This window comes from Callorhinus ursinus, unplaced genomic scaffold (genome assembly GCF_003265705.2).
Source record: "Callorhinus ursinus isolate GAN/ISIS: 27379988/994484 unplaced genomic scaffold, GSC_fseal_2.0 scaffold50, whole genome shotgun sequence".
Classification (NCBI taxonomy): domain Eukaryota; kingdom Metazoa; phylum Chordata; class Mammalia; order Carnivora; family Otariidae; genus Callorhinus; species Callorhinus ursinus.
In genome coordinates, this window is record NW_027397112.1 from 5,255,368 (window position 1) to 5,262,432 (window position 7,065).

The following is a 7,065-nucleotide window of genomic DNA, read 5'->3' on the forward strand; positions in this document are numbered from 1 at the left end:
TTTCTTTCTTTCTTTCTTTCTTTCTTTCTTTCTTTCTTTCTTTCTTTTCTTCCTTCCTTCCTTCCCTTTTTTGAAGTAAGCTCTTCACCCAATGGGGGCTTGAACTCACCACTCCAAGATCAAGAGTCACACGCTTCATCAACTAAGCCAGCCACGCACCCCTATTTCCCTGTATTTCACAACGCAGAGTACTAACCACTATATGATCACGGCCTTCCAGTATTTCAATAAAAAAGTGAGTCCTGGGCTCTCAAACCTCATCCGCTACTTTTTTTTTTTTTTTTAATATGGCCTTTAGAAGTGTATAAGCTAAAACCTCAAATGAGACTCAACTTTCTCATCTGTAAAAGGAGAAGGTGGCCCAAATGCTACACTTCCCTCCAACTGACCCAAAGGAAAGCTCTTGGGGACAATGTGGTGCGGTATGACAGACCCACTCAGACGGCGCCATGGCACATGTGGTGCCCTCCTCTCTCTCTCTCTCTCTCTCGAGAATGAACGTAGGTGAAGCAACTCCTGGGAGCCAGCCCTTAGGAAGGGCGCTGAGGGGTCAAGCAGCCCCTCCATACCTCCAAGAGTTAGACTCCACTTGGAAAGATAAGACATGGAGAGTAGGTTGTTCCCATGGTGGCCGCCATGATCCACGCCCCTGGTAGTCACACCCCCTGACGTGGACGGTATTCATCCTTGAGTGTGGGCTGCTTCAAACGGTGCAGTGTGACAGAGGTGATACCGCACAAGCTCTAGGCTTACGCCTCAGGAAAGCTTGGTGGACTCTGCTCTTGGAGAGCAGAGTTCTTGGAGCCCTGAGTTACCAGCTAACAAGTCTGACTCTCGGGCTGGGGAGGCCCCGGTGGAGAGGGAAAGGCCCCGAGAACTGAGGGACTCAGCCTGATGGGCACCCCTGTTCCCGCCGACCCCGCCAGCCCCAGACTCAGGGGAACTAGCTGAAACCTCATGGTGGAGACTCGGATGTTTCCCCAGATGGAGACCAGCCACCCCCCTGAGCCTTGTTTACATTCTCAACCCACAGATGCAAATAGCGTGGCTGTTGTGTCAAGCCACTGAGTTTTGGGGGTAGTCTGTTACACAGCAATAGGTCATGAAACCCCACACTCCCAGGAAGAGGTAAAATGCCCAGAAAAATGTCAGGAATCTGCGCCATCAGGCTGGTCAGGTTTCTCAGGGTCAAAAGAAAGGACGGGCTCAGTTGAACCACAGGCAGAAGCGCTTCCGACTGAGGACCTAATAGGAATTCCCCGAGGACCCCAGTTTTGTAGTCTCTGGGGTGGGAATGGGTGACAGGCACCCACAGGGGTTTCTCAGCTCTGGCACAGAGCACCCCCGGCCAAGGGACCCAGCCTGACTTTGTTCAGCCACAGCTGTGCCCACCCCACCCCACCCCCACCAGCCGACAGGCAGTGGCACCAAGCGGGGCATTCAGAATGGGGAGCTTTGGGGCCTCCAAGTCAGCGGTGCCTCTGGGGACAGACCACTGTGGTGCCCCCGTCCTCCCTGCCACCTGCCAGGCAAAACCCGCAAGAGACAGGTGGAGCGGAGCGGGCATGGAGGCAGGAAACTACCCTATGAGGCAGCTGCCAGGAAACTACCCTATGAAGCAGGACCAAGGGTTCCAGAAGGGTCCATACGAGCAAGGGGAGCTAAATTCAGGGCTCTGGATTGGAGTGCGGGGCAGGCTTCGTGGGCAGGGCCAGGCACAGGATTGTGGGGTCAGGAAGGGACAGGGCATTCTGCACACAGGGGATGAGCCCCTGACCCACTGCAGCTGTGGAGGTGGGCTGCTTGCGGCACTGGGGGCCTGGGGAGGTGGGGAGCCAGAGAGGCAGGTGAGACACATGAATGCTGGGCCATGACAGCCCACTGCCCAGACTGCGATGGAAGGCCAGGCCTGGGTCCGGTTCATCATGGACCCCCCGCACCCCCAGCAGCTAGCACACCATAGATGCTCAATATATGTGTGCTGACTCGTTGGACTCGGCCTCTGCGTCACAGGGAGACACTGGAACTATTTCCACGGGGGTGACCCAAGTCAGGTAAAAGCAGTGAACAGACGCTGGGGAGACTGGCCCAGGGGGAGACTGGAGGAGGGGGTCCCAGGCGGCTTCCGCAGTCCCCGGTGGAGAGGAGGCGAGAGCAGGGCTGGAGGTGAAGGATCGGGGAGCCCTGTCCTCAGGAGGACTCTTACCAGGATGGGCAGCTGAGCTCGGTGGGGCCTGGGGGCCTGGGGCTCTCATCCAGCCTTGCCATTAGATCAGCACGTGACATGGGCAAGTCACCACCTCTGTTGGGCTCTGCCCTGGCTCTGAGTCAAAAGCATTCGATGGGAAGTTTCCCTTCTGCTCAGAGACTTCGTGATTCTGAGATCTGTGACTCATATAAAGTGTGGGTGGGGTGGTCAGGGTAGGGAAGGCTCTGGGAGGGTCAAAGATAGCTCCAAGGAGGTATCATGGAGAAAATGATGCAGTTGCCACAGAGATAGGGAGTCAGAAGGGAGCCGGGCTGGGTGGGAAAGCAGACGTGTTTGCTGTTACCGAAGGTTGGAGAATAGGAGGGCACATCTCCAGTGCAAATGGGAGGTGGAGGCGTGAAATCACAGCCCATTGGAGCACTCTCCCCATACCTGCCACCCCCCAGAAGATGCCCAAGTCCTAATCCCTGGGACCTGTAAATGTCACCCCATATGGTGACAAAAGGTCTTTGCAGGTGTCATTACTTAATCATTATTTGCGATCTTGAGATGGGGAAAACATTCTGGATATTCAAGTGGATTTGCTACTGTGACAGCAAAATACATTCAGGAAGGCACTTATAAATATATTACCTCAAACAGGAATAAAAAAATGTAGACATCTGAATGCAAAGATGCAAAGCGAAAGGGTTGGGGAGAAAACCTGCTGTGTCCATTTGCCTCTGCCTTGTGCCCCGGGAGCTATGTAGGAAGCCCAGGGCCACCGTGAAGAATGGGGAACCATCAAGGCTTCCGTCAGAACGGGGAGTGAGGGTATTCCAGCCCCTTCTGGGACAGCTACCAGGATGCAATGTAGCTCTGGGGACAGGTTGCTCTCTGTCTCGTCTCTGTCTGTCTGTCTGTCTGTCTCTATCCATTCTCCAATTCACTACAGGGACCTAGTCTGATTAAGTAATAGCTTGCTCCATGAGAGGGTTCTGTTCTGGGCCACCCAGTCAGCTGATGGATGGGCCCATTTTGGTCAGGTGACCTCCCCTGATCCAGTGATGTCTCCATTTGCCCAAGGGGGGTTTGCAAGGGAGTCCTATCTACTGAGACGGGTCCCAGGAGGGACCCTAACTGAACCAGCTTCAGGCAGAGCCCACATCATGTTCCCCCTTTTCACTCTCTAAGGGCCAAAATGAGATGGGGCAAACCGGGACCCCATTTGCTCTGTATCAATCTTGCCTGAATTATAAATGTATGAAAAATGAGTATTAAACCCTTCACCCACTGAGGAATGTTTAGTATCTGCCTGAACATAATGCTAACTTAAAAAAATACCTATTTTTGTTTTCCCATAGTAAAAATTGAGTAGAGCTGAACTCTCTTGTCATTGGTCATTGATTGAAGTTTTTGTTTTGTTTAGATTTGATTGATTGATTGATTGATTGATTGATTTGTCAGAGAAAGAGAGCACAAGCAGGGGGAGTGGCAGGCAGAGGGAGAGGGAGAGGAAAAGGGAGAAGCAGGCTTCCCACTGAGCAAGGAGCTAGATGTGGGACTCGATCCCAGGACCCTGGGATCATGACCTGAGCCGAAGGCAGATGCTTAATGACTGAGCCACCCAGGCGTCCCATCATTGGCCATTGATTTAATAACATCTTCTACCTGTAGCACTCAGCCAATCAAAAGATGGAGGTGCACATGTATTCTGCTTACAGATCCTTTTAATACAAGGTTTAATTAATAGAAGATGGACTTTTCCATCCATACCCTCCCCCTCCCACCAAATAACAACACAACTCCTTTCTCAGGAACTTCCAGCTCAAGTATCACCTCTGGGTGGCAAAGGTAGTATGACAGCTGAGAATTTCACGCATTGGTTTCCGGTTTCTTCGAGGGGGAAATTGTTAAGGTGAAAAAGGAGAAAAAGAGGGTGATGGGAGGGCAGAAGGAAGACAGAAATCAAAGTGAATAGAAGAGAGAAATGAAGATAAAAATCAAGCATTCTTAAAGACAAAAGCAAGAGACACCCCAAGTCCTATTCCCTGCCTGCCTCTGTAGCGTTTCTGCATTTCATGTTTAATACCCAACGTACGTCAGTGGGTGTGACAGAGGAGGTAGTCGATGCCCAGAAAGGCCAAGTCATTGGCCTGAAGTCACACAGCTTAGTAAGAAAAGCCTGGATTTGAATCCAAGCCCGTCTTGCCTCCAAGATCACCCTCTTGTTTATCAATCACAGAAGCATCCCACGGTCATTCCTTAAATAAGCTTCCGGAATAAAAGGAAAAAGCAGCCCAGCAATTCTCTAGAAAAGTCATAATTTAGATTAGAAAGCTTGAGTGAAAAGAATGTAACAAGGTGTGTCCTGAGCTGGAATGGGCGGTTTGGACCCCTTGTTATTACTGAGCACAGAGGCCATTACAGAGATGGATCACATGCAGGCTGGCGAGAGCGGGCAGACCCGTGGGGCTTCGTGGTAACCAGGCCACTCAAGGATTGTGGCTGAGAGAAGAAAGCATCTTGACGTCATGGATTTGGCATAACTCAGCCCTTCGTGCCTACTGGTAGGGACCCCACTCAAGTCTAGGCTTTGAAGCTGTTTTTAATATTTACCACACCACCCCCAACAAGGCCATGATGTCTTTCTTTTTTCTAGATTTCTATTTTTATTTTTTTTTAAGATTTTATTTACTTATTTGAGAGAGAGAGAGAGCAGAAGCAGGGAGAGTGGCAGAGGGAGAAGCAGGCTCCTCGCTGAGCCAGGAGCCTGATGCGGGACTCAATCCCGGGACCCTGGGATCACGACCTGAGCTGAAGGCAGATGCTTAACCGACTGAGCCACCCAGGCGCCCCTTTAGCTTTTTATTCTGAAAGATTTCAACTTACACAAAATTTGCAGGAATAGCATAATGAGCAATGAGTATTTTGCCACGGGCTTTGCCTGTCTGGCCCTCTCCACCTGTCTCTCAGGGAAAGTTCTTGTGCTCCCCCCACTTGTAAGCTCTACCGGGAGGCCCCCTGGCCTTTGCACATGCTGTGTCCTCTGCCTAGAATTCCCTATGACTTGCTCATCTTTCATCACAGCCTTTCTTATTTTTGTGTGCCTTACTGGACACTGAACTTCTTGGGGTCGGGAGAGGGGGGATGCTCTCTCCTCTTATTTCTAGTGCCTTACAGAAGGCTGCTCAGTGGAAAGTGCTTTCTCATTCCTCTGCCATTCCATCTAGCCAGCATGCAGCCTCTCCCACTCCTCATGTCCAGGTATGTGTAAGTCATCTTGGAAGGCCTTCTCTTCTGCGAAAGTGTCCCCAATTCCATCCTGATGGAAGTAACTGCCTTTCTCTGAAGGCACTCGGCACTTTATCTAGTCCCCTTGAGTGGTATTTATTACTGTAGATCTTGCTTTAATTATTTATACGCATTTATTTTCTGTCCCACTAGACTGTGTAGGCATCCTTTTTTTAAGATTTATTTATTTATTTGAGAAACAGAGAGAGTGTGAGCACGAGCAGGGGGAGGGGCAGAGGGAGAGAATCTCAAGCTGACTCCCGCCGAGTGCAGCGCCTGACGTGGGGCTGGATCCCACGACCCACGAGATCATGATCTGAGCTGAAATCAAGCTTAATGGACTGAGCCACCCAGAAGCCCCTAGACTCTAAGCATCTTAAATTCAATTCCATACGTGGCTCTCAACATATTCACGGTGTTATGAGAGCATTACTGCACTCTTACTTGAGAACAATATCATCATCCCCCAAAGAAGCCTGTAGCCGTTAGCAGCACTGCCTGTTTCCCCCAGACAACCATCAACACATGTTCTGTACCTATAGATTTGCCTATTCTGGACATTTCCTATAAATGGAATTAGATAACATGATTGTCAAGATGCAGCCCTTTGTGTCTGGCTTCTTTAAGGTAACACAATGTTTTCAAGGTTCATCTATCTTGTAGCATGGATTGGTACTTTATTCATTATATTAAATAATATTTCATTGTATGGATATGCCACGTTTTATGGATTCATCATTTGCTGGGCATTTGGGCTGTTCCCACTTTTTGTCTATTATAAATGATGTTGGTATAAACACTCAGGTACAAAGTTTTTTTTTAATTTTTTTTAAGATTTTATTTATTTATTTGACAGAGAGAGACACAGCGAGAGAGAGCACAAGCAGCGGGAGCGGGAGAGGGAGAAGCAGGCTTCCCGCTGAGCAGGGAGCCCGATGCGGGGCTTGATCCCAGGACCCTGGGATCATGACCTGAGCTGAAGGCAGACGCTTAACGACTGAGCCACCCAGGCGCCCCAGGTACAGAGTTTTGTACAGATGTATGTTTTCATTTCTCTGCGGCTTATACCAAGGACTAAAATTGCTGGATCATATGGTAATTCCGTATTTAACGTTTTGAGGAACTGACAGACTGTTTTCCAAAGGGGTTATATACCGTTTTACAATCCCACCAGCGATGTCTGAGGTTTCCAGTTTCTCTACATCTTCACCAACACTTATGCCCATTTTTAAAAAACTCTAGTCATCCTAATAGGTATGAAGTGGTACCTCATTGTGGTTTCGATTTGTATTTCCCTGATGGCTAATCATGTTGAGCATCTTTCCAGGTCCTTATTGAACATTATTTGGACGTTGTTACAAAAACCTTGGTTACCTGAGGACTGGGATAAAGACAAGTATCAAGTCACTGGCAGATAAAAAACCTGAGGCGTGGTGGCCAAATGCCCTTTGGGCGCCACTCATGGAGAGTCTTGAGCTGGCTTTTATAAACAATCATGAGGACATCCTTGGACAGAAGCCCTGTACTGCTAGAGAATGTCCCAGGACACACAAAACTCATTTTAAAAAAGCCCCTTAAGTCTA